Source organism: Marmota marmota, unplaced genomic scaffold (genome assembly GCF_001458135.2).
Source record: "Marmota marmota marmota unplaced genomic scaffold, marMar, whole genome shotgun sequence".
Taxonomy (NCBI): Eukaryota; Metazoa; Chordata; class Mammalia; order Rodentia; family Sciuridae; genus Marmota; species Marmota marmota.
In genome coordinates this window covers 508,069-534,168 of record NW_025999898.1, presented here as the reverse complement: position 1 = coordinate 534,168, position 26,100 = coordinate 508,069, and the positions used below count along the sequence as shown (strand labels likewise).

At 36.3% G+C, this 26,100-nt stretch overlaps 1 pseudogene; it reads right to left on the bottom strand.

Annotated features, from left to right (window-relative positions):
• LOC107158383 overlaps window positions 1–26,100 on the bottom strand; it is a 44,539-nt pseudogene that overhangs the window by 4,067 nt on the left and 14,372 nt on the right.

The window sequence follows — 26,100 nt, the reverse complement described above, 5'->3', positions numbered from 1 at the left end:
GAACATGTGCTTCACTTGTCTCAAATTTGTTGCTGCTCTGTGCTTATCTGAGAGTGATTGCAAAAGTGAAAGAGTATTAATTTGGGGTTTACAAATAAATTACAGTTATTAGGCAAGTACACACAAATGTGACATCTACTAATAAGAAGGATCAATTGCATACCTAAAAATAAATTTATTGATTTATTTGTTGTACAAAATAAAGTCATTCTTATTCACATTACTCAGAAATTTGATTTTTTTCCTCTTAACCACTCATAAATACTCTGGAAAGGGTATAGGGGAAAGAAGGATGAAGAAAGGTTGGCTAACAAAGATGCAGTTAGGTAGAAGGAATAATTTCTAACGTTCCATTGCATAGTCAGACAATAATCATTGACAGCAATTAATTATTTAAGATTAGATAGTAGAATTTTGAATGTACCCAACACAAAGATATGATAAATGTCTGAGGTGATGGATATGCCAGTTACTATGATCTGATTTTTACACATGTATTCATGAATGAAATCTCACATTTTGGGCTGGAAGTATAGCTCAGTTGTAGAGCACTTGCTAGCATTCACAAGACCCTGGTTTCAATCCTTAGTACTACAAAGTAAAAATCACATGTACCCCATAAATGTGTGGGTAATTTAATTTTAATTAAAATATGTAAAAAAGAGAAATCATAAATATTTACAAAACTTGGTAGATATAAGTTTGTGTCTTCTTTATGTCCACATTTATTACCACATGCTTTTTATCCTTTTTATTTGTTCTTTTTAGATATACATGACAGTAGAGTATATTTTGACATATTATGTATGCATGGAGTACAACTTATTCTAGTTAGGATCCCATTCTTGTGGTTGTACATGATGTGGAGTTTTACTGGTATTTTATTCATGTATGAACATAGAAAAGTTATGTCAGATTCATTCTACTGTCTTTCCGATTCCTATCCTGCCTCCCTTCTCTTCATTGCCCCTTGTGTGGGATTTATATCCTGCATGGCTGATCTTTTGATCTCTGCAATTGTAAATGTTTATTATTTCAGCAAACACTTATTTATTGGCACTTATTTATTGTGCCAAACACTGAGTTAGGTAGTTCACAAAAATAAATAAGACATGGCACTCTGCTTTAAAACATATTAACTAAGTGTCATCCTTGTATTATGAACTAAGAGTAGAACAGAAAAGGGAATAATTATTTCTGCCTTGAAGAGACTGGGAAAACATTAAACCAGAAGTGACACTTGAATGTAAGCTCCATGAGGGAGGCAACAGTATGTAAGAACCAACCTGGAATGTAATGAAATTAGGTAAATACTTTAACTAAAATTTCTATATATTGGGAATGGAAAGAAGAGCAATTCTGGCAAACAATAAGAAAAACTGCATAAGATATTTTCTAATCTAAGCAAACGCTTAGAAAATTTACTATCTATATGTATAAAATGCATTTACATGTATAGTTAGATGAATCTTTAAAAAATATTTTTTAGTTGTAGATGGACCTTTATTTTATTTAGTTATTTTGTATGCAGTGGAGGACCCAGTGCCTCACACATGCCAGGCAAGTGCTCTACCACTGAGCTACAGCCCCAGCCCAACTAGATGAATCTTTACTGACTGAATACATTCTTGGAACCAGAAACCAAGTTGACAGAACTATATCAGTAACCTCCACATGCTCCTGTCTAGTCATTATTTCCTTCTCCCATCAAAAGAAACTTCCAATAGCACAGATTTGTGTCACCTGCTTTTTTTTTTACAATTAACTTTATTAATTTTCTTTTTTTAAAAAAGTATTTACTTTTTAGTTTTAGTTGGAAACAATACCTTCATTTTATTTATTTTTATGTGGTGCTGAGGATTGTACCCAGGGCCCCCAGGGCCTCACGTGTGCTAAGTGAGCGCTCTACCACTGAGCCCCAGCCCCAGCTCTTATTTTCTTTTTTATTGGAGCATTGTAGTTGAAGGCTAACAGAGGCATTTGTTGTTACATATTTATATATGCACACGATATAACACTGCTTTTGTGTTTTATATAAATTAAATTATACCTTAGTATGAACTTGTATCTGGTTTATTTCCCTCAGCTTTATGTGTGAGAGTCACTTACATTGTTAAGTATAATTATAGATAGCTTGTGCTCATTGCCTTAAAGTATTCCACTGGAGGAGTATACCATGATTTGTTTATCTATTCTACTATTAAGCATTTGAGTAGTTTCCAGTTTGGAGCTATTACAAATATTAATATTATGAACATTCAAATACTGAACAAATATAAGCACATATGTTGTTGTATACTTATGAGTAGGATATTTAGTTTAATAGAATTCTATCAAATAGTTTTGAAAATTGGTCATACTCATTTACATTCCCAAATAAATATTTAATCATTTTTATTGTTCCACATTCTTGTCAACATTTGATATTTTCTGAGTTTTTAAAGCCATTTTGATGAGTGTATAATGTTCTCTCATTGTGATTTTCATGTACATTTCCCTGATGAAGTTCAAGTGTTTTTTCTTACATTTATTGGCCATTTGGGTATTTTTAAAATTGTTTCTTTTTAGTTATACATGCCAGTTGAGTCCATTTTGATAAAGTGATACATGCATGGAATATATCTTATTCTAATTAGGGCCTCAGTCTTGTGGATGTACATGATGGTGGGATTCACTGTGGTGTATTCATATATGTACGTAGGAAAATTAAGTCAGATTCTTTCCACTATCTTTCCTTTTTTTATCCCTCTCCCTTCTCTTCATTTTCCTTTTTCCACTCCTCTGAACTTCTGTTCTTCCCCTCCCTCTCTTATTGTGGATTAGCTTCCTCTTATCAGAGAAAATATTCACCCTTTGGTTTTTGAGGATTGGCTTATTTTCTCTCTGATTTCACTTATTACATCTGTTACCTCAGTTTAGTTTAACTGTAAACTTTCTAAATTCTTTCTCTGACATTTCCTGTGATGTCAATTGAGTCTGTTGTTGAGGCATTCGGGGTGGTTTGGGGTGATTTGTTCCCTTGGGGTTTTTCCGTATTGTTTTAATGTCTACTCATCTATCCAAATGGATCTGAAGCAGGAGAGTTTCTACCCTATGAACTTAAAGTGTCCTTGTAGGTTTCCAGTACCTTACAGATTAGGGGGAGACAAATAATAGCAACAACATATGCAAACAACTCAGTGTTTGGCACAATAAATAAATTAAGTACTTGATTCTTACTATGACGTACAATGTTAAGTGTCACAATAAAGAGATATGGTGGTATCAGCAATTTCCATCTTTAAAAACAGTAAGAAATCATATCATGTATTATGCCTGGTGGTCCCTGGTCCTTTGTTGTAGGACCCCCAAGTCTTGTGTCATTACATATATTCCTAGCAATTCACAGAAAGCAATGTGATCAAAATATATCACACTGTATGTAGACAAAGACTGTGTGGAGGTATTGGGAGTGAAAGTACTTGATACTTAAAATATTTAAGTATCAAGTACTTTGTTATGCTATACAATAAATGAATTATTTTGGTTGATGGTAGAGTGAAAACATCCGTATTTTGTGATTTAGCCAGTGTTAGAACTGTATATCCTATCCAGCATTTTTAACTGCAAGAACTTTATGTTTGTCCAAGCAGGGCACATTTTCCTTTGTTCACATTCTCTTGAGAAATTGGAATTCTTGTTTCTCTTCCAATTATCTGCCTTCTTTTTTTCCCTCATATTTCCTTTAGGTTCTAGGTAGCCCTCTTTAAAATTCAAATTGACAGGAACAGGGATCAAGTTACTGATGGAAATACAAGATGGTATAGCTCTTTGGAAAACAATTTGGCTGTTCCTATAAAGTGAAACACACTTATCTCATGACATGGCAGTTCCACTTCTAGGAGTTTATTTAAGAGTAGGGAAAATTATGTTCACCCATAGCCTTTACATGAAAGTTCATAGCATAATAGAATGAAGACAACCTAAGTGTCCATCAAGAGGTGAAAGTAAAATAAACTGGAGACCCATATAATAGAATACGTTTTTTTTCATAATAAAAAGAATCTGCTGAGAAAAAAATAAGTGGTGATTGTTTCAAGTAATAAAAATAATAAAAAAGAAACTTTTCCTGATTGCTATTGAATTTGAGTCTTACTCTCTGACACCCCTCTTAGATCTATGTAAGAGCTAATAGCTACAAGTACCCTGCCTTTCATTTCATGCTTTTCATCTCTTTGTCTCTGTTCTACCTTATGAATAATTTCTTCTGTGTTTAATATGTTTAAACAGTATATTTTAATTTTTAGATGTTATATTTCTTGAGAAAATTTTCAAGGTCATTATTTTTAGTCCTTTTTCCTTATAGAATTTTAAGGCCCTTTATTAATATTTTTTAGCCAATTAAACACTTTTTTTTGTGCAACTGATAATGATAATATCTAATGTTTTGGGTTTAATTTTTCTACTTTGTTTCTTGGATATTCCCTGTAGTGTCTTGATTGCTTGTGTGTTTTGAGATTTCCCATGGTCAAATCATACTCTTTGATGATATTTGGTGGAAACTTTTAGACATGGGATTTGACGGTGGTTTCCTTTAGTAAAGATCTTGTTTGTTGAAGTGATTGAAACTTGTAACCAGCCTACATTTTTCCTTTTTATCTTGAAGTTTTTTTTAATTCTCAGAGATATAAAATGTGGAACACAAACTCCTATTTGGATTAGTCTGTAGTTATGAATTTTCAGGGGTGATTTTTACACCCTTCTACCCAACACAGTATAGTGGTCAAGATGAAAAAATTTCCTTACTGCTTCTATCTGTGGGATGTGTTTATATCTAGTGCACTTGTCTCCTGAAGGTGTTGTCATTTCGGATCCTAGCTACACCTGGGACTCTCCTATTAGACTTTACATTGATTGGGTTCTGGGCTTGTTTCTTGTCCCTTTCATCTCATGCCACTGTCAAAAGCATGAGGAAGGCTATGTTCAAAGCACTCTCATCTTTCAGAATTCCCACATGTTTACTTCTGATATTTTATAGTCTTATCAACTCAGTGATTCATTTAATAATAACTTTTAATTCCAACATTTTATTTAGCATTTTTGTTTCCAGTGAAGGGATGTTCAGACTAAATAATTTGCTACACTGAAGAAAAGAGGAGTTCTGTTATATTAATTATTAGTTTTTGTATGCTTGAGGTATTTCATATTTAAAAGAATAAATATTTGGGCTGGGGTTGTGGCTCAGTGGTAAAGTACTCGCCTAGCAAGTGCGAGGAGGTTTGATCCTCAGCACCACAGAAAGAAAGAAAGAAAGAAAGAAAGAAAGAAAGAAAGAAAGAAAGAAAGAAAGATAGATAGATATTGTGTCCAACTAAAAAAATATTTTAAAAAAGAATAAATATTTTAAGAAAAACTCCTCAAAGGAAATAGACAATCCCCCTGTTTTAGGTTAGGATGGCAAGATTATTGGTAAGTATTTCTTCCCCCCATTTTTCAGTAGTATACATAGACAAATTTTGAAAATAAGTGGTGATGAATCTCTAAAATCACGTCCTTTTTTCATGTTTTTTTTTTCTTTTTCAGTACTAGAGATTGAATCCAGGGGTGTTGTACCATTGGGCCACATCCACAACCCTTTTTTATGTTTTATTTTGAGGCAGGGTCTCACTAAGTTGCCCAAACTGTCCTCATACTTGGATCCTCCTGTCTCAGCCTCTAGGGTCATATCTTAAAATAACAGTTCATTTCTATAAACTGAATTGCCAAGTAATTCTTAACTTATTTTAATCAAGTAAATTTAGAGAGGAAGTGTACCTACCTATGGAAAATATCCAGGAAGTGGGTAACAAGCATTACTAAATGTTGAAAAAAATACTACCCAGTTGTAAAATACATAAAATCATCATATCTAGAACTTTTTCAGGAACAGTAGAATACACATTTTCCCCTTAAAGAATTGGCTTTTAGGGATGTAGTTCAGTGGTAATGGTAGAGCACCAGTCTAGCATGTATGAGAGCACAGGTTTGATTCCCAGTACTGTTAAAAAAAAAAAAACCCAAAAAACCAAACAACAACAAAATCACTTATGTTTCTATGGAAAATACCTGAAGAAAATTTAATTTTAACTTTCATTGATTAAACAATAGAAATCTTTAAAATCTCTTAAATATGTAGAAAAGACCTTGGAGTATTTCATAAGTAAATAATTCAAGTTCATATCACATTAAGTATAGCATATCAGTCTCCTAAATATTTTTGTAGATTATCAAACTTGAGGATAGCCAACCCTGTCAACAGCTCCCAGTAATTAATAAGGTGAGTGTTTATGGCCCTCATTCATAATACTTTTGACACCCCTCACCACTGACTATACACCCCAGAGGCATGCCCCCATGACCCACCTTCTCCAGTGTTACCCTACTGTGTCTACATTCACTACTCAGTTAATCCCTATCAAAGGATTAATGTACTGATTGGGTTAAGGCTCTTCTAACCCAATCATTTCACCTCTAAACCTTCTTGCATTATTTCATACAAGAGCTTTTGGGGGATACCTTATATCTAAATGATAACAGTAATCTTTCTCCCAGGCTTTTGACAGGATCAGCACCCTAGTGTCTTAGCTTGGGCTACCATATCAAAATACCACAGACTGGTGACTTAGAAATAATTATTTTCTCACAGATTTAGAGTCTGGAAAGTCCAAGATCAAGGTTCCAGCATGGTCAGTGTCTGTGGAGGGTTTTTCCTTAGATTGTAGATAGCTTATTGTGCCTTTGCATAGCCTTTCCTTGCTGTGTGCACTCAGAGATGTAGACCCTTTCTCTTCTTATAAGACCCTTAATCCAGGTTGGGGTTGTGGCTCAGCAGTAGAGCACTTGCCTAGCACATGTGAGGCACTGGTTTCAATCCTCAGTACCACATATAAATAAATAAAATAAAGGTATTGCATCCACCTACAACTAAAAAAAAATTTAAAAAAAGACCCTTAATCCCACTATATGGTCCCCACCCTCATGACCTGATCTAACCTTAATCACCTCCCAAAGTTTCCACCTCCAAAACCATCACATTGAGAGTTAGGGCTTCAACATTATGAATTTGGTGGGAGGGACACAAACATTTGGTTCATAAACCTAGTCTCTTATTCCTTTCCAATTCTGGTTTTCTCTCCAGATCTTCTGGCCTGTGTGTCTCATGTCTGACATACCATGACACTCAATTCCAGGCAGCCAGTCCAGTTGGGTAACAATGTGGACTTTCAGGACATGCCCCTTCTCAGACTTGGCTTCTGAGTCCTCCCGCTCTAGTCATCAATCAAAGTCTCTGGACCTTACCCCAAAGCAGGTTGTGGATGTGAAGGGAAGATGTTAGGGGTGATAGCTGGGGTGATAGGCATCATTTGGGAATATCTTAGGAAATGGGCCACGTTATGAAGGATGTTACTGAGAGTTTGTGAGCACTAAAAGCAGGATTAATGTGTAATTATTAAGAAAATCATATGGGGGTTTTATTCTTCTTGCTACTTAAAAAAAGAGTGATGTTGGGGGGCTGGGGTTGTGGCACAGCTGCAGAGCACTCACCTAGCTAGTGTGAGGAGCTGGGTTCATCCTCAGTACCACATAAAAATATATAAATAAAATAAAGATACTGTGTCCAACTACAACTAAAAAAAATTAAAAAAGAAAAAGAAAAAGAAAAAAAGAGTGTTGTGATGGCAGTGAAGGCCAACAGGGAAGACACTTTGTCCAGTAAACAAGGACTACTACGTGAGTCTTCTTGGTCAAGGAAGTTGAGCCCACAATGACAGAATAGGTCCCTGGATATACTTTTATGTAGAGGTCTTTTGATACGTTCTCGGCCGGCTGGGATGCCTCTGAAACATGCTGATGTTTCATAGTTGCTTCCGGAACTGAGGGATGTCTTTTCTCTGTCATTTCTCTGACCATGCCTTCTGTAAGAGCACATGTGTAGCTGCGACTTCCCTCTGTGATAATGATAGATATGGGTTGTCCCTCTTTCCTCTGCCACAGAAGAATAATATTTCCCACACTGACTTGAAGTATAGTCCATGAATTCAGCCACTGTTCTGAAGGAAGCACTAAGGGTTTAGTACCTTTCTTCTCTCTCTCCTGGGAAAAAAAGCGCTGGGGACCTGCTGCCAGTCGTCTTTCTTGGTAGGATCCTTCCTGGGAAAGAATCCCTATGCTGCTTTTGGGATACTCGAGTGAATGCCAGTCCACTGCCCTCCTCTTGGCCCACTGCACTCCAGCACTTCTTGATCCAGCCTAGCTGAGTGCTGAAGGGAACATTTGTCCACCTGGTTCACTGCCGTCAAGTGAAACAGTTCTCCGTGTCTCTCAGTCCATCTTCTCAGTGCGTATGCGCCCTCTCTATTACACTTTTAAGACCAGGCAAATACCACTTTACTGTGCAGTCACCTCCAAAGATTCCAGGGCACTTTCATTAAAAGGTAATGTGTCCATCAGTCCTTACACCTCAACTCACTCCCAGGGAGCTTAGTGCACCTGACCAGCTGCTTTGCCATTCAGAATAGCCCTTAAACTACATCTGTATCCTAATCTGCCCTTACCCACTTCCTTGTCTGTCCACACCAGCCTTCTCAGTGAGAATGTTGGTTCTGGCAAGGGGCTCCTGACCTGATTTGGGTTTCAGTTGGTCTGTTTCATTAGATCTGACCAGTTTAATGTTTCTGGATGTTTCTTATGCTAATGTTTTGTTCAATATTTCTTTTTTTTATTTCAATATTTGTTTAATGTGTAAGATGTGCCAGGCATAGTGCTGGGGAAATGCAAGATAATCATGACGTGGTTCCTCCCTCAAGGAGTTTGCGGTATAATAGGAGACAGAAACAGTAGTAGACGATGGCTGTGTACCAGTACCCATTTCCTCCTTCCTCATCTTAACAGAATTCTAATGCTGTTCCAGAATCCTCCTTTCTCCTGTTCTACACAGCAGTCAACACACACACACACACACACACACACACACACACACACACGCCTGCTTTGGGAGTGGGTCCTGAGACTGTTTGGTTGATAGAGTCAGAAGTGGGATAAGTCTGAAGGGAAATGGGGCTGTGCTGAAAATCCACACTGATACCAAACTGACTAGCTATCTCCAGCTGGAACTGAGTGGCATGGTGTGGTGGACATGAAAAACACAGGCTGGTAGGACTAAACAGAAAGTCTGTGTGTAGTTTTGGTTCATCCATTGCCACTATTATAAAAAAACATTATATAAGTACACTACATATAATTACTATGCTAATAATAAACTATCTATTCATATAAATCTATTCATTTTGTGAAAATCTGAATTCTCTCTAGCTTTTTTTTGAGTTTTTAAAAAATTTTTAATTTTTTTTAGTTATACATGACAGTAGAATCTATTTTGATATATTTATACAAGCATGGAATATATCTTATTCTCATTAGGATCCTACTCTTGTGGATGTACATGATGTTGAGATTCACTGTGGTGTATTCATCTATGTACATAGGAAAATTATATCAGATTCAACCCACTGCCTTTTCTATTCCTATCCCGCTTCCCTTCATTTCCCTTTGTCTAATCCACTGAACTTCTATTTTCCCCTGCTCCTTGTTGTGGGTTAACATCCACATATCAAAGAGAACATTCAACCTTTGGTGTTTTGGGGATTGGCTTATTTCTTTTAGCATGATGGTCTTCAGATCCATCCATTTATGGGTGAGTGTCTTAAAATCATTCTTCTTTATTGCTGAGTAATATTACATTGTGTACAATTGTGTTTCTTTAAGGGCTATAGTTTGACTTTTGTTAATTTAAACAGTGTTACTAAACATCTTCCTTAACACATCTCTGATATTGTAAAAAGATAATACCAATTATCTTCCCTATGGTTGTCCAAGTGACATTTCCATCAGCAGAACGTTGTTTCCATATCTGCACTCACATTTGTTTTATGATATTAATGAAATAAAAATCTAGTGCTTTATACTGCAATTTAAATTTTTTAATTTTCTGATTATTAATGGAATTAAGCATATTATTATGCATATTAGGCATTTGCATTTCTGCTTCTGTGAAAGCTGATTCAAGTTCTTTGTCCATTTTCATTTTGGGATATCCATATATTTCTTGTTGGCTTTTAGAGATTTATTATATATTCATTTGCCTGTTAGGTTTATTTGAAATATCTTCTATTTTGTTATGTATATTTTCATTTTGTCATAGTATCTGTTAATGAACAAATGTTTCTCATGTTTATGTAAACAGATTTATAAGTATCTTCTTTATAGTTAACTTTTTTATTGTTGGTGGGGTCTTTTTAGTAAGTCCTCTATTACTCTAAAATTGTGAATATATATTTTCTGTTTAAAATGTTAAAGTTTTGCTTTTTAATTCACCTGTAATTAATTGTGTGTATGGTGTGAGATAGGAATCCAATTTCACTTTTCTTCCATGTGGGTAACCAATTGTCCCTGTGTGATTTATTGAATACCCTTTCTTTTATCTCCAGTGACTGCAATGCTACTTCTGTCTTATATAAGTTGCCATATTTATAGGTCAGTTTCTAGATTTTCTCTTTTGTTCTACGGTCAATCTTCTTAGTCCTGAGCCAATACTACCCTGTCTGCCTAACCATAAATTTATGAAAAATTTTTTTCATACTGGAGATTAAAACCAGGGGAAATTTACCATTGAGCTACATTTCCAGTACTTTTTTTTTTGAGACAGGATATCATTAAGTTGCTAAAGTGGGCCTTAAACTTGTGATCCTCCTTCCTCAGTCTCCCAAGTCTTTGGGATTACAGGCATGTACCACCACACCTGGTTTAAGAAAAAGTTTTGATCTCTGGAAAGTCAAACTCCCCCACATTATTCTTCTTTACAGGTGGATAAACATTTTTAGACTCTGTTCATCAGCATATGTTAACAGTAGGGAAATTGTGGTGAATCTATAGATCTGCTTGAGGACAACTGACATCTTTATAACGTTGTTTTCCTACTCACTAAAACAGCGTGTCTTCATTTATTTAGGGTTTTAAAATGTTTTTATTCTTTAAAAATTCAATTGCTGTGCACTGGATATTATTCCAAGGGGCAAACCCCTCTGCCCTTACAGAACATACTTTCTTGTAGGAAGAAGACAATAAACAAAATAATTAGTTAAAATAAATAACTGAAAAATAAAGAAGTAAAGGGTCTGAAGGATACCAGCCACATCACCAAGTTCATGCAGGTTTGTTCAGGGGGTGTTTGAAGAACTGTGAGGAGCCCAGGACTCAGGAGTGGAGACAACAAACCAGGAGTTATAGGTGAGAATGTGGAGGAAAAGGAGCCCCTCTGATGGGTAAGAGAAAAGCCTCTGCTCAGCTCAGGAGTGATAAGTTCTGGATGGTGTGTAGCAGGACTGCCCTGAATGTTGACTGAGAATGGATGAAGGGGGCATGGGAAGAAGCAGGCAGGCCTTCTGTGAGGTCCTAGAGTAATCCAGATGAGACTGAGTTTGGAACAGACTAGTAGTAGAATAGTAGCAACAAGGTGGTGAGCAGTGGCCAGTGGACAGCAGCACCACCAGGACTTGCTGACAAACTCAGTGTAAAGTGTGAGAAATCAAGAGCTGAATCGACCAGGAGACATGCCTGAGCAGCAGGAAGGACCTTGATGCCATTGATTGAGAAGCCAAGGATGAGGGATGAACAGGTTGGAGAGAGAATGCCAGGAGCTTGGCATTAGACATGATATTTGAGATTTCTATTAGATATCTTAGAGATGACCTTTTTTAAGTTTTATTGATTTTATTTTTTAAATACATGACAGCAGAATGCATTACAATTCTTATTACACATATAGAGTTCAATTTTTCATATCTTTGTATCTAGAGTATGTTCATACCTATTCATGCTTTATACATGGACTTTGTTTTTTTGCATTACAATTCTTATTACACATATATACCACAATTGTCATATCTCTGTATATAAAGTATGTTGACACCAATTTGTGTCTTCATACATGTACTTTGGATAATAATGTCCATCACATTCCACCATCCTTGCTAATCCCCTGCCCCCTCCCTTTCCCTCCCACCCCTCTTCCCTGTCTAGAATTCATCTATTCTTCCCAAGCTCCCCCTCCCTACCCCACTATGAGTCACTCTCCTTGTATCAGAGAAAACATTCAGCATTTGTTTTTTGGGGATTGGCTAACTTCAATTAGCATTATCTTCTCCAACTCCATCCATTTACCTGCAAAGGCCATGATTTTATTCTCTTTTAATGCTGTGTAAAATTCCATTGTGTATATATGCCACATTTTTTTTATTCATTCACAGATGATCTTATACAGCCTGCTGATTAGAGAAGTCTGAAGTTCAGAAGGGAGACTCAAGAGGAAGCTGCACAACTGAAAATCATCTGCATCTTTCAGGATCCCAACAGAGATCCCAACAGAGAACAATGGAATACTCAAATTAGGAACATTTAATGAGGGTATTTACAAAGGGACTATTTTTAGAGGTGCGAGTGCAGAGAAACACAAAGCATTCTTCTTTAAATGCAAAGTCCAGGGCAGATAGGGTTTACAGAAATTTGGAAGGAGAGAGTTGAATAAAGGAGGAGGAGGCCTTGGAAGAGTCATCATTGGTTAAAGGTCCTCACACAGAGGGAGTTAAGGAAATCAAAGTCCAGTGTCACTCTTCTTTTTCACCATACTAACTTGCCATCCTCACCATGTTACACACCAAATTAGAAATCCAAAGACCAGTTAGTAAAGTACATAGATGCCAGCTTCTTGGGTAGAGACCAGGATGGAGAAAGGTGGAGAATCAGTATACAGGAAAGAGAAGATACATGGAACAAGTGGGTAAGATGGCATTTAAAACCATTACTGGCTGAGATGAAGGGAAGTCCTGCAGACAAAAATGACCTTGGAGAGATCCAGGACTGAAGCGTGGAATATTCCAGTTCATACAGGCTTAGATAGATAAAACAGAGTCAGTGAAGGAGACTGAGAAAAAGTAACCAGAAACGAACTCCAGGACAGTGTAACGATAAGTGTGCTGCATGCTGTTGATAAGTCTGGAGGGTTGATGTGTGTCTGCTGACCATTGGACATGGCAAACAGGTGTCACTGTTGACCTCAGAGAGAGTAATGTTAGTGGAAGGTGGACCACACTGAAGTGGGTCTGAGAGAGGAATTGAAGAATTGAGACTAGACAACTCTTTTAAGGAATTTTGCTATAAATTATAAAATAATACAAAAAGGAATTGGAGTGAAATGGGTGGGTCACTGACAGGGAACACAGATCAAAACAGATTGTTGTTGTTTGGTTTATTTGTTTTCAGTACTGGGGATGAAACCAAAGCTTCTTGTATGCTAAAGCAAATGCTCTACCACTGCGCTATATCCCCAGTCCTGTTGTTACTGTTTCTAATATGAAAGAAAATGCAGAATGTTTGTATACAAATAAGGATGATCCAGTAGAAAGGGGAAAAGATGATGAGGGAGAGAAGTAGATTGCTGCTCAATTCCTTGGAAGAAGCAAGAAGAGAGGGTGCCTGGTACAAAGGAGGGGGATTGGGCTGAGTTAGCAGCTTTCTAGGAATAGGAGGGTTAGCAGAGGGAGTAGGTGCAGATGTTAGTGTACAGATGTGGCAGGTGTTTTGTGGGGGGATTTTGCCTTGAAAGTCTTAATTTTCTCAACAATAGAAAGCCAGGTCATCTACTGATAGAATCTGGGTAAAGTTGGGGTTTTGAGAAGAGAAGAAAAAAATAGGAAAAACTCAAGTCATCAAACATTTTCAGTTTGCATGCCTTCTAAAATAATTTTGAAAAATAGTATCTTCTAGTATATTTTAAGCTGACATATGTTTTCATTGTAAATTTAAATCATTGTAAAGGAAATAATTTTTATCTTATAAAACCAGTTGGGAAGGGAAGTTTTGCTAAAGCACTTAGGGTTTTTGAGGCTCTTCTGATAGGAGTGATAGAGGAGACTCTTGAATCTGCAGCAAATAAATTTTGAGAAAACATATATTTACAGATTCTCCCTTAAAAGTATCCTTGCCAACATGTCTCTTAAAAAGTCTTCATGTACTTATTGTGTTTTAAAATTGTAGTAAAAAATTCTAGCATGAACATGGCCTGGGTTCTAACCCTAGCATTTCAAAACAAAATGAATGAACAACAAGAAAAGAAACCCATCCAACCTCCATTTGAGCTGATTTTAAATGGATGCTTCTAACATGTCATCATTAATAAAGATGTTAATTCTAGGTTTTTGGTAGGCACTGTTAAGTAAAGGAAGTTCATAAGAGTTGGTTAAGAGTTTTCATTATGCTAGGCAAGGTGGTGCATGCCTGTAATCCCAGGCTCGCGAGGCTGAGGCAGGAGGATCATGAGTTCAAAGCTAGCTCCAACAAATTAGCGAGGCCCTAAGCAACTCAGTGAGACCATGTCTCTAAATAAAATATAAAAAGGGCTGGCTATGTGGCTCAGTGGTTGAGTGCCCCTGGGTTCAATCCCCAGTACCAAAAAAAAAAAAAAAGTTTTCATCATGATTAAATATTGAAGTTTTTCTCCAAAAATCTTTTCCATCTATACTGAGATGATCAAATGGTTTTTCTCTAATCACTGTTTAATAGATGTATTAAATGTATTTAAAAAATATTAAATGACTTATCCCTTAGGTAGTCTCAACTTGGTCATGATGCAATATATATTTTGATGTGACTAGAGGCTTTAAATATTCACAATATCAGGAAATAAGGTTTATTGTATCTAAGTTACAGAGAGAAAACAGACAGAGAAACATGGATATATATACACACACACAAGTTGTATATATATATATATATATATATATATATGTATATATATACAAGATACACACACACACACACACACACACACACACACACACACACTGATAGCAGTTCAGATCTTGGCCTGGTTGTAAACTTAAGCTCTTTCCACCAGCTGTCCTCCTATGGCAGAGATCAGGTATCTTATGTCCCACATGTCCAGGGCAGTGCTATACACTTCATAGTGTTTCTTTAAGAATTCATGTTGAATGAATATTGAGTGTGTTTCAAAACCCTGGATTCTTTAAAATTCCTTCGCTGGAAAAAAACCAAGCAAAATAAAAACAATACTTGCCCACCAAATTAGTTCATCTTAGGTATTGGTCACAAAATGATGTTAAATGTAAACAGAGGAAAAATTCTATAAAAGTGTACCTAACAGCTAATCCTAGTGGTCCCTTATGATTAAAGTTCTTGAAATTTTCCACACTGTTTTGGAATGGTACAATGAGGTCAGCAGGAGATAGATAATAATGAAATGAAGAGAAAGTCTCTTGATGTACAGCCTTCCCTTGTTCAATGTTTTTACTAGTGTATTCATGCTCAAAATCAAAGAGAATGATGCTCAAGTCTTCCTCAGAGCTTCTGCATTTAATCAGTAAAAGAAGTGGTGTTTATGGAGCAAACATGTTATAGAGAGATTGGGAGTAAACATTCCCACTTAGAGAAGTGTGCATGAGACACATATGAGTGGGGGTGGCAGGGGATACATACAGACAACTAGGCCTCTGAGGATCCAGGGGAGGGGAATTCTTTCCATCCACAAGACCCTGGGATGGGGCCCTGGGTATAACCAAGGGCAGGAGACTCTCTGTATCAACCTTCCTTCCCCTCCCCAACCCCCGTTCCCTTTCCTCTACTCTATTGATCTCCCTTGGATGTTCATAAGATCCTGACCCTCCCTTTCGTCTACTTTTTCCTCTCCAGCATCAGCAAATAAGAGAAAATACACAAACTTTGACCTTCTGAGTTTGACTTTTTTCACTTAATATAATAGTCTCTAGTTCCAATCTATTTTCCTGCAGATGACACAATTTCAGTTTTCTTCATGATGAATAAAACTTTATTTTTATTATATATCATATTTTCTTTTTAAAAAAATTTTAATTGATTTTTAAAAAATAAATGACAGCAGAATTTTAAATTAATTAAAAAAATGACAGCATTACTATTCTTATTACACATATACGGCACAATTTTTCATATCTCTGGTTTTATATAAAGTATGTTGATACCAATTTGTGTCTTCATATATGTACTTTGGATAATGATGTCCATCACATTCTTTATCCATTCATCCAATGATGGATACCTAGGCTGGTCCATAGTTGGCTTTTGTAAATTGTGCTGCTATAAACATGGGTATGTATCACTGTAGTATTATGACCTTAATTTTTCAGAATAAAAACCAAGGAGTGGTATAGGGGGGTCATATGGTGGTTTCATGCCTAGTCTTTTGAGGAACCTCTATACTGATTTCCATAGTGGTTATGCTAATTTACAATCCCATCAAGAGTATAAAATGTTTCTTTTTTTTCAAATCCATTCTAACATTTGTTCTGATATGTATTCTTGATGACTGCCATTTTGACTGGTGTGAGATGAAATCTCAGTGTAGTTTTGATTTGCATTTCCCTAATTGCTAATAATGTTGAACACTTTTTAATGTTTAATGTATTGGCCATTTGTATTTCTTCTTTTGAGAAGTGTCTGTTTAATTCAACAAAACTAACTCATATATCTATAGAAGGACTGGTAGTGAACATTAAATATGTAATTACTTGTAGAACTAAGACTACAGATAATTAAAGATAATTAACTGTATGCTCTGACAATGTAGATATGGCCCAGAACAAACAATGGAGGAGCAGAAATAGAACATATGCAGAAACAAACACACAAAAAAAGAATTGAACTGTTTTTAGTAAAAATAATTGCTAGTGGTCATATAGGAATTATTATTATGAGGGTATTGTACATGAAATTGGAATAAAACAAATGAATTATTATAGGATATTCTAAGTGTCTCATGTGTTTTATCTTTGAGAACCAAGATGCATGGTGTCAAAGCAAGAAGATATAACAGACAAGAAGCCAAGCTAAAGCTCTATAATCATGAATTTGCATTGAACATAGTAGTATGTGTTAAAGAGATACTTTATCTTTAAATACGTGTGTGTGTGTGTGTGTGTGTGTGTGTGTATTCCTACTTTCCTGAAAAACAGACTGTGGCCTAGAAATATCATTTCTTACTGAAGGAAAGCAGAGCTTCTAGGAGAAATGGTTGACTTCCAGGTCTGAGAAAAAAGTATTTAAAATTAGTAAGGAACATGTCATACCAGAGATACAATTCACTAACAATTTAGTAGGGTCATGTTTAAAGGACTCAGGGATAATCTAAAGAGGCTCCCACTGGACAAAAATGGAACATTTGAGCTTCATTAAAGACAGGAACTGCAATGTGCTGGAATTTATTAAATTCATATAAAGATGTCTGTTTATACATCTTATACATTTATGGTATTTAAAAATGTCTACTTCAGAGGATGACAACAAACAAATTCATCATCTAGAAAACTGATACAAGAAAAATATAGGATTTATCTCACCTTTCCTACATGTACTGTATTACTGTAGATTAAAAGAAGCATCTCTTTAAAAATTTATTCTAGCTAACAAATAAAAATAAAATTACAGAAATATTTTGATATTTCACCTTTTTTTTCAAATTCTTGAATTAATGCCTCTGAATGATGATGACATTATTATAAAAGGCAGAAAAGACAATCATCTCCATCCTGCCAAAGGGATCTAATCTGAGTTTGATCAGGTGTCTGGACCCAATTTGCAGGAAATGCTGAAGATAGAGGATCTTGTTGAATGGCACCATCAACAAAATCTTAGACTGTGGAAACACTAGAAAATTTCACAGGTTCTTCCACAGATTGTGAAGGAAATTAAAAGACATATCGAAAAAATTTGGCAAGACTAAACTATAAAGTCTGATAAAGCACAATTGAGTGATAACATCATAAAAAACATAAGGGATAATTTATCAAAAGTCAGAGAGTTAACTCTGGGGGTCTGATAAGGTTGGGGGTACCCAGGATGGGATACATATTTCTTGACTTGAGTGATGATTACAGGGGCATTCACCTCATAATAATTCCCTACACCATGAGATGAGACAAAATGAGATAAGCAGAAATGCAGTGAGGTGAGATGAAATGAGATGAGAGTGAGTTTGAGATTGTGATTGAGATGTGGTTGAAATAAAGATAAACTGAGAATAAGGAAGAAGTGACATAAAATGAAATAAATGAGTAGTTGATAGACAATGTTGAACAGTTATAGTAATTTAGTAAATGGAAGCATGAGATTGAGTGTGAGATAATGATAATGGCAATGACAGCAACAATTCCCATATACTGAGCATTCACCCTGTGTCAGGCACTGTGTCTGCCCTTTAGCTGCTTTATCTTCTATTATTCTCACAATAGCCCTCTGGGGTGATATCCATTGGATGCAGCTTATTTATCTCTAAGGCACATTTTATAAGACTTCAGAGTCTCGTGAATAAAGCACTGTTTGCATCAGCCACCTCTAGTGGTCCCCAACTCCATGGAGCAGCTTTCTCTCCTTCTCTGTTACTGTTCATTTTAGCTCCCTATTATCTTCCCCCAAATAAACCATCTGCACATATGTCTTTGTTTCTTCTTTTTGGGGAGTCAGCATTTCAAGAAGAGAGGACTTGTGTGTTGAATGCTCCCAAGAGAAACCCAGCAAAGAGTTTCAGTGGAATGATTGGGGGCAGAAACTCAATCAGAGGAGGTTGGAGATGATAGGAGATGAGGTCATGGAGACAACAAACTGTAAATGAGAGTGAGTACAAATCCTGTGAAGTGTTGACGTCTCAGTCTCTCCTTTTAAAAATAAATCACATTTGCTAATGAATATGAAGAGAAATGAGGCAATATCTAGAAGTGATATCCAGGGTCAAGGAAAGTCTTTTTCAGGACAAGAGAAAGAGGACATGGGAATGGTGAGAGTGTCCAGCAGGGGGGGAGAAACTCACAGGAGAGGAGGAGGGGAAGGTGGGACTGTAGGATCTTGGTCTCCAATGTAGGGTTGGAAGTGTTAAAAATAACTGAGGTGCCACAAGAAATCAAACACAGGCTCTAAAGTGGGTGATCAAGGCAAACTTTCATTTTTACTCCTGCCAGAAGAGCAGGCTACTGGAACATGGCTAGCAAGTGTGCCTGTGTGGGCAGTCTGCCTACTTTTGTCACTAAGGCAGTACTGCCTTTGTCCCTGATTGGAGGAGCTGGGGGGTATAATCTATGTGATTGACCAATTTTAAAATGGGGCAGGCAAAGGGAAGGGCTATAATTAAAATGGTTACTGTTGGGAAAACATAATGGCAGCCGCACCCCAGAGAAAAACCCCAGCATGGCATCTAACGACCCTCCTTCTCCTCTTTGTTTCTTTCACTGGCGCGAAACCTTCCCGCCAGAGCCAATGTTCAAACCCTGCTGGTGGGAAGCCTTAGCCCCAATTAGAATTAACTTCTTGGGCTCTGGAACTGACATATGGAAGAGCTTGCCAATAAACGGGCGACCTGTTATCTACCTCAGCCCTGCGACCTCTCCTTAGACCTATATAAACACACAGCCTTTTGTAATAAAGGGGGAAAACTCTTTGGTAATCTGTGTCTTGTGGTGCGGCGTTTTTCTAGTCTTACAGTTACACTGGATTCAACTAAGGCTATTGGACCACCAGACTTTCTATTTCTCACACCTTTCTTTTCTTTTTAGACCTTTTTTTCCCCGTTTTCATTGTACCATTTGTTATTGCCATCCATCTAACTTTTTGAGGTGGAATTCACCCATGGTTATGATCTCCCCTTTTTAGCAGTTCATCTCTTAAGTCCTACATACCCTTTATAATTTACCCAACCCTTTACTTAGTTTGGTATTATATGCCTTGTTTATTTTAAGATCACAGTAATCTTTACAACAAATATATATTTTTTTGAACACATCTTTATATAAGCTTAAGTCTAGCCTGGTTTGGAACCGTCCTAACATGGAGTAGGGTGAGAAGCAGAGGTTTATCTCAGGTAAGGGGGAGCTCTTGACAAAAACCACAATGCAATATTACATCCGAAACATGAATCAAACAAAAACTAAACTCCTCCTAACTTTCTTTTTATGGAGAAACTGGTAAAATGCTTTTGTGTTTTACAGTGTCAACTTTTGAATAGATCAGTCTCTTCTTATTATGTGCCAAAAATGCACTTAAATTCCCATCCCAGTGTAAAGAGTAACAAAAAATTTTATATATAATTTATTGACAACAGGTTACCTTTATCCAGTTACAAAATATCAAATGACATAAATACTAGCCAAATTTGTTACTTTTAGAGAAATCTGAAGAGAATTATTGCTACTAGTTTTGAGAACATCAACTTGATAAACTGCTCTTTCAAGTTTTACATTTACAAAGGCTTATCTACTTGAACAACATAAATGTATCTAGTATACAAAGAAGCCAGTAGTCACAATCAGTGTCACAATTATACAGATGTCTTATGTTAATTAAGTTTAAATTTTAAAATAAAATATAGAATTCATAGTATATGGTAACAAAAATCATAGTTCTGTGTGGGTCAGCAGTACTAGCAAAAATCAACCAATAGCCTTAATCTCTTATGTATATAGGAAATAGATTTGGTTAAAGAAAACAGATATAAGCCAGGTCTTCAAATAGCAATGTGGTCCTTCTATGGCAGATATGGTGTATAAAAGAGAGCACTTATTGGTTATCTTGCTGGTAAACCCACATAAACTTTCGTTTTACAAACTTTTACATGATACTTAGACAAGGCTCCCACAAACATGGTTCTCAGATGTATACATATCTCAAATCACATATATTTAGGGTGTCAACTCTATTCAATAACCTAAAATAGTAGTTGTTTAATTAACCATTTATGAAAGAATAATTTAAAAGACTTTAAAACAGGTATAAGATCGAATTCATTTGGGACTGGGGTTGTGGCTCAGCGGTAGTGCACTTGTCTGGCATGTGTGAGGCACTGGATTCGATCCTCAGCACCACATAAAAATAAATAAATAAATAAATAAATAAATAAATAAATAAAATAAAGGTATTGTGATCATCTACAATTAAAAAATATTTAAAAACCCAATTCCTTTAAGACTTAGCTTCCCTAAATAATAAAACATAACAGAGACAAGAAATTTATCTTAATATAATATTATCTTAATAGATAATGTATCTTAATAGAAAAATCATCTTAACAGATAGGAGATCAATTGTTCAGACTTTGCTTCCTATTAGTACATTAAAATTTGAATAACTTTAGCTGATGTTGCTAATTATAACCAATTTAACCACTTACACAAACTTTTTGAGATTTGCCTTTCCATAAACCTTCTGCAACCTAGACATTTTACAACTTTCTTTTATCCTTAACTTGGTCTCTTTTTTATCTTGGATTTTAGCACAAGAATATTACTTTATCATACAAAATACTTTCTCATCCAGAAATAGTTCTTTTTCCATACTAAAATGTATTTCCATAGCTATAAATTTCTTTTATCCTTTCTAGTTTCAGACCCTTTCTTAAATTCATATTCTGACAAAAAAGAACAATAACAAAAAAACTATAAAAATTCATATTCTGAAACAATTCTCATGAATGTCATCTGGGAATTTAATTTACACAACAAATTTCATACTGGGAGGTATTCAAGGGGTTGGAGCACAAGATATTTTTTAGCCTTACTTGTCTCCCTTATTTTTATTATAATGGCATCACTTTAAGTGAGTTCCTCACCATCAAGTGAGTTTCCTCATTTGTATACAGTAACTTTGTATTCAAAGACTTCTTTTGGGCCTTCTTATTACAGTAGGCATATTGATATTCAGTGGATGTATCCCTTTCCATATTTTCCCTTTTTGTCCCTCTTTCTGAAACATACTGAGAGAGTAGAATCTCAGAGTATGAGAGAATGCCATAGAAGTTTGGATTTAAAAGGACACTTTTTTTTTCTCTGGCCTTAAGTCAGTTTGGGTAATTGCTCATTGCCGCAGTCTGGCTGGGCACAAAATCACGAGCCACTCAAGCAGGAACAAACTTTATTTTTGAAACTGCCGCCAATGCCCCGTATGCTCCCGGGAAGATTGCCGACCTACCCACGCGGCATTCTCCCTGACCCCAACAAGAAGTCCCTCCTCCGGAATTCCCTCCTACTGCACTTCCCCAACCAATGGGAACTCTCCAGGAGTCCCGTAGCAGGCTGAGGTGGACAGCAGGAGTCCAATATCCATATGAATGCAGATCTTAACATAATCATATCATCTCAATGGCTTGCTGGCATCACCTTTCAACCAAAAATGCCATGCATCATATTACTTGGCTGTGGCTCTTAGCAGCTCATGTAAGTCTAGCTGTAAGACGGAGTTATAGTTTATACTTCCTTCAAGAGCCATCTCTCCCTGTTCTTTAACTAGTATTTGGGCCAGAATTGAGTAGAGAAAATATTAGGCATTTACCTCAGGGTTTGAAGATCAAAGGAATCCCAGTGTATGATTGCTTGTGTTACCCATCTGAAAAACAAGGGGGAAGAAGGCATCCCTTGAACCCCTGTAGACCTCAAAGTCATTAGTAACCATGTATTCAGGCTTGACTAGGATTTGGGCAGGTTGGATTTAGTTATTCCTTACCAATTTGTGACCCCAAATCCCTTTTATTTGTGTACTTTCCCTCTTATATGAAGAAACCCTGATTTAATATTTACCCCCAACTATGGAAGCACTGTAAATAATGTTGAGCATCTCAGAGGAGACAGACCAATGGCTTTCTTGGCTATTGTGCTAAGGGAGACACAATTAAAGAATATAAACTTTAAATGTTCTGTTAAAACTCAGCTTTTACTGTTGTTGTACATACTTCTGTTTCAGATTAGATCAGTGGCCAGAGGAGATAGCCTGTGACCTGTGTCTCATCCTCTTGGCTAGGGTCTGGGGATGGTGTTTCACTGACACACTTGATATACAGTAACTAGAAAGGAAAACACACAGTTTATGGCTAATTGACACAGTGCTAAAAACTCACTTTAGGGTATGGTTCATCATGCCAGAACAAAAGGATATTTTCTACCAGAAGTGTAGAGCAGGATTTTTTGCAGAATTATGCAAAACTCAGTTTTTCAGTGTTTAACAATTTTCTTATTATTATTGGTACTAGGGATTGAGGTGCTTAACCACTGAGCAACATCACAGCCCTTTTTTATATTTTATTTAGAGATAGGGTCTCTCTGAGTTGCTCAAGGCCTTGCTAAATTGCTGAAGCTGGCTTTGAACTTGTGATCCTCCTGCCTTAGCCAACCAAGCTGCTGGGATTACAGGTGTGCACCACCATCCCAGGCTGTTATGTCATTTGGACAATAGTTTTTCCAGTTTCTGGTTTACTTTGTAACAAAGTTTCAATTATTTTTATGGAGCTTTTACTTTTAATCAGAACAATATCTTAGTTGTCTTTTCAGTTCATAATTCCTAAATAAAAGTTTAACCTATTTTTGTAATTTTAGGATTATGCAATATGGCTATTAATCCAATAGAAGTACAAGTAGATGCACAGCACATACTTTCTTCAGATTTTTTTAAAATTAAAAAATGGCCAAAGAATTGGCTGAGAACCAATTGGTTGAAATAATAGATCAACTGATAGGATCAGTTTTAGGAAAACTATCTTCAGGCATGAGTTTCCATTATTTTTTACTATACACTTATTTTTCAGTTATTGCTGACAACACCTTTAATTAATTTACAATTTTAATTTTTACTAAATTTACTGATTTTCTACACAGTTTAAAGGGTCAGTCAGCTTTTTAACAGCTTTGTTGTAAACACCAACTTCCTTTTTCACTCCCAACCCACCACGATAGTCAACCATTTTGAACTCTGGTTGCAAATTCTCTTGTTTACCTTTTTAGTTCTAAATAATGTGATAATTTTGTGACTTATTGCTTTTCCACTTTAGGCACTATCTGTTGACTTCCCAATGAAGAAGATGAGGATTTACTTATCATTTCCCCCTTTGCCACACAAATTCACTCTTTTAATCTCCAAATTTGGCTCTATGACACTTTTTGTTAGATTACTATTTATTATTGATATTACTTATGTGCCAGTCTCTTCTATGCCATATAACATACTCAGATTATATCTCCTTCCTTGTATAATATTATATATTTTATGTTTTTATTGAACTCAAGGTACACATATTTAGGCTAATTATAATTCATGACATATACTTGTCATTGGCCTATGCATGTCTTCCTTTTATTTAGTTATTTTTAAAAATTGATTTTTGAAAAAATAAATGACAGCAGAATGTATTACAATTCTTATTACACATATACAACACAATTTTTCATATCTCTGGTTGTATATAAAGTATGTTGACACCAATTCGTGTTTTCATACTTTGGATGATGATGTCTATCACATTCCACCATCCTTGCTAATCCCCTGTCCCCTTCCTTTCCCTCCCACCCCTCTCCCCTATCTAGTATTCATCTATTCCTCCCATGCTCCCCCTCCCTACCCCACTATGAGTCAGCCTCCTTATTTCAGAGAAAACACTCAGCATTTGTTTTTTGGGGATTGGCTAACTTCACTTAGCATTATCTTCTCCGATGTCATCCATTTACCTGCAAATGCCATGATTTTATTCTCTTTTATTGCTAAGTAAAATTACATTGTGTATATATGCCACATTATTTTTATCCATTCATCTATTGAAGGGCATCTAGGTTGGTTCCACAGTTTTGCTATTGTGAATTGTGCTACTATAAACATTGATGTGGCTGTGACCTGTAGTATGCTGTTTTTAAGTTCTTTGTGTATAGACTGAGGAGAGGGATAGCTGGGTCAAATGGTTGTTCCATTCCCAATTTTCCAATAAATCTTTATACCACTTTCCATATTGGCTGCACAAATTTGCAGTCCCACCGGCAGTGCATGAGTGTACCTTTTACCCCACATCCTCGTCAACACTTATTGTTGTTTGTCTTCATAATAGCTGCCATTCTGACTGGAGTGAGATGATATCTTAGAGTAAGTTTTGATTTGCATTTCTCTAATTGCTAGAGATAATGAACATTTTTTCCATATATTTGTTTATTGATTGTATATCATCTTCTGAGAAGTGTCTGTTCAGTTCCTTGGCCAATTTATTGATTGGGTTATTTGTGGTTTTGGCACTTAGCTTTTTGAGTTCTTTATATATCCTAGATATTTGAGCTCTATCTGATGTGTGAGGGGTAAAGATTTGCTCCCAAGATGTAGGCTGTCTATTCCCAGCCTCTTATTAACAAACCTGCCTGAGTTAAATATTCAACACTCAAAAGTGTCTGGATTTCTGTGCCTTTTAACAATTAGCTCTTGAGTTGCAGTTTAACTGCATCTGTCTTTCTACTACAGGTAATAATAGCCTCTATAAGTTACCACAAAGCCCCTCACACTTAGTTCTTAATTGCTTAACAGGTCTTCCTCATTTTCCTTCTGCAGTGCACCAATACAAGTTAGCAGTAACCATCCAACTAGGCTGTCTTTGTGTTACCCTCCCACACTCTATATTTTCCAAATGCCTGGAGTGGGGGAGGTTGAGAGGCTTGTGGGAAGCCGGTGGTGGCAGTTGGGCTCTGAGGGTTTTTCCTGAGGAGCTGTGTGGTGTGGTGTGTGGTTCTAAAAATAAAGTTTGTTTCTTTTGACAAGTGGTTCCTGAATTGTGCCCAGCCAGACTGCGGCATTTGGTGGGCCACACAGGGAACGACTGAGGGTAAGTGATAAGGTAAACTGCTCACCCCTGAGGGCAGGGCGAGAGGATGGGTAGCCATTTTAAGATTCTTCTTTTGTTTTGCTTCACTTTTGTTTTAAGTTGTCTGTCCCTGGAGATGAGTGAGACGGAAGAAAAACCGCTCACATCTGAGGAAAAACTATTTGCATCTGAGGAACAGATAGGGAGAAAGGACAGATGGACATTTCAGGAGGATAGAAAGGCTATAATGATTTTTTGTTGTTCCATTTTTGTTTCATTCTGTCTCGGCTTTGTTTGGCGCCATCTTGTTGGGTTGTATTATAGTAGAAATATGGGATCAGAAATTAGTAAAAAACAAACTGAAAGAGTGTTAAGTAAATTGTTAGAGGAAGGAG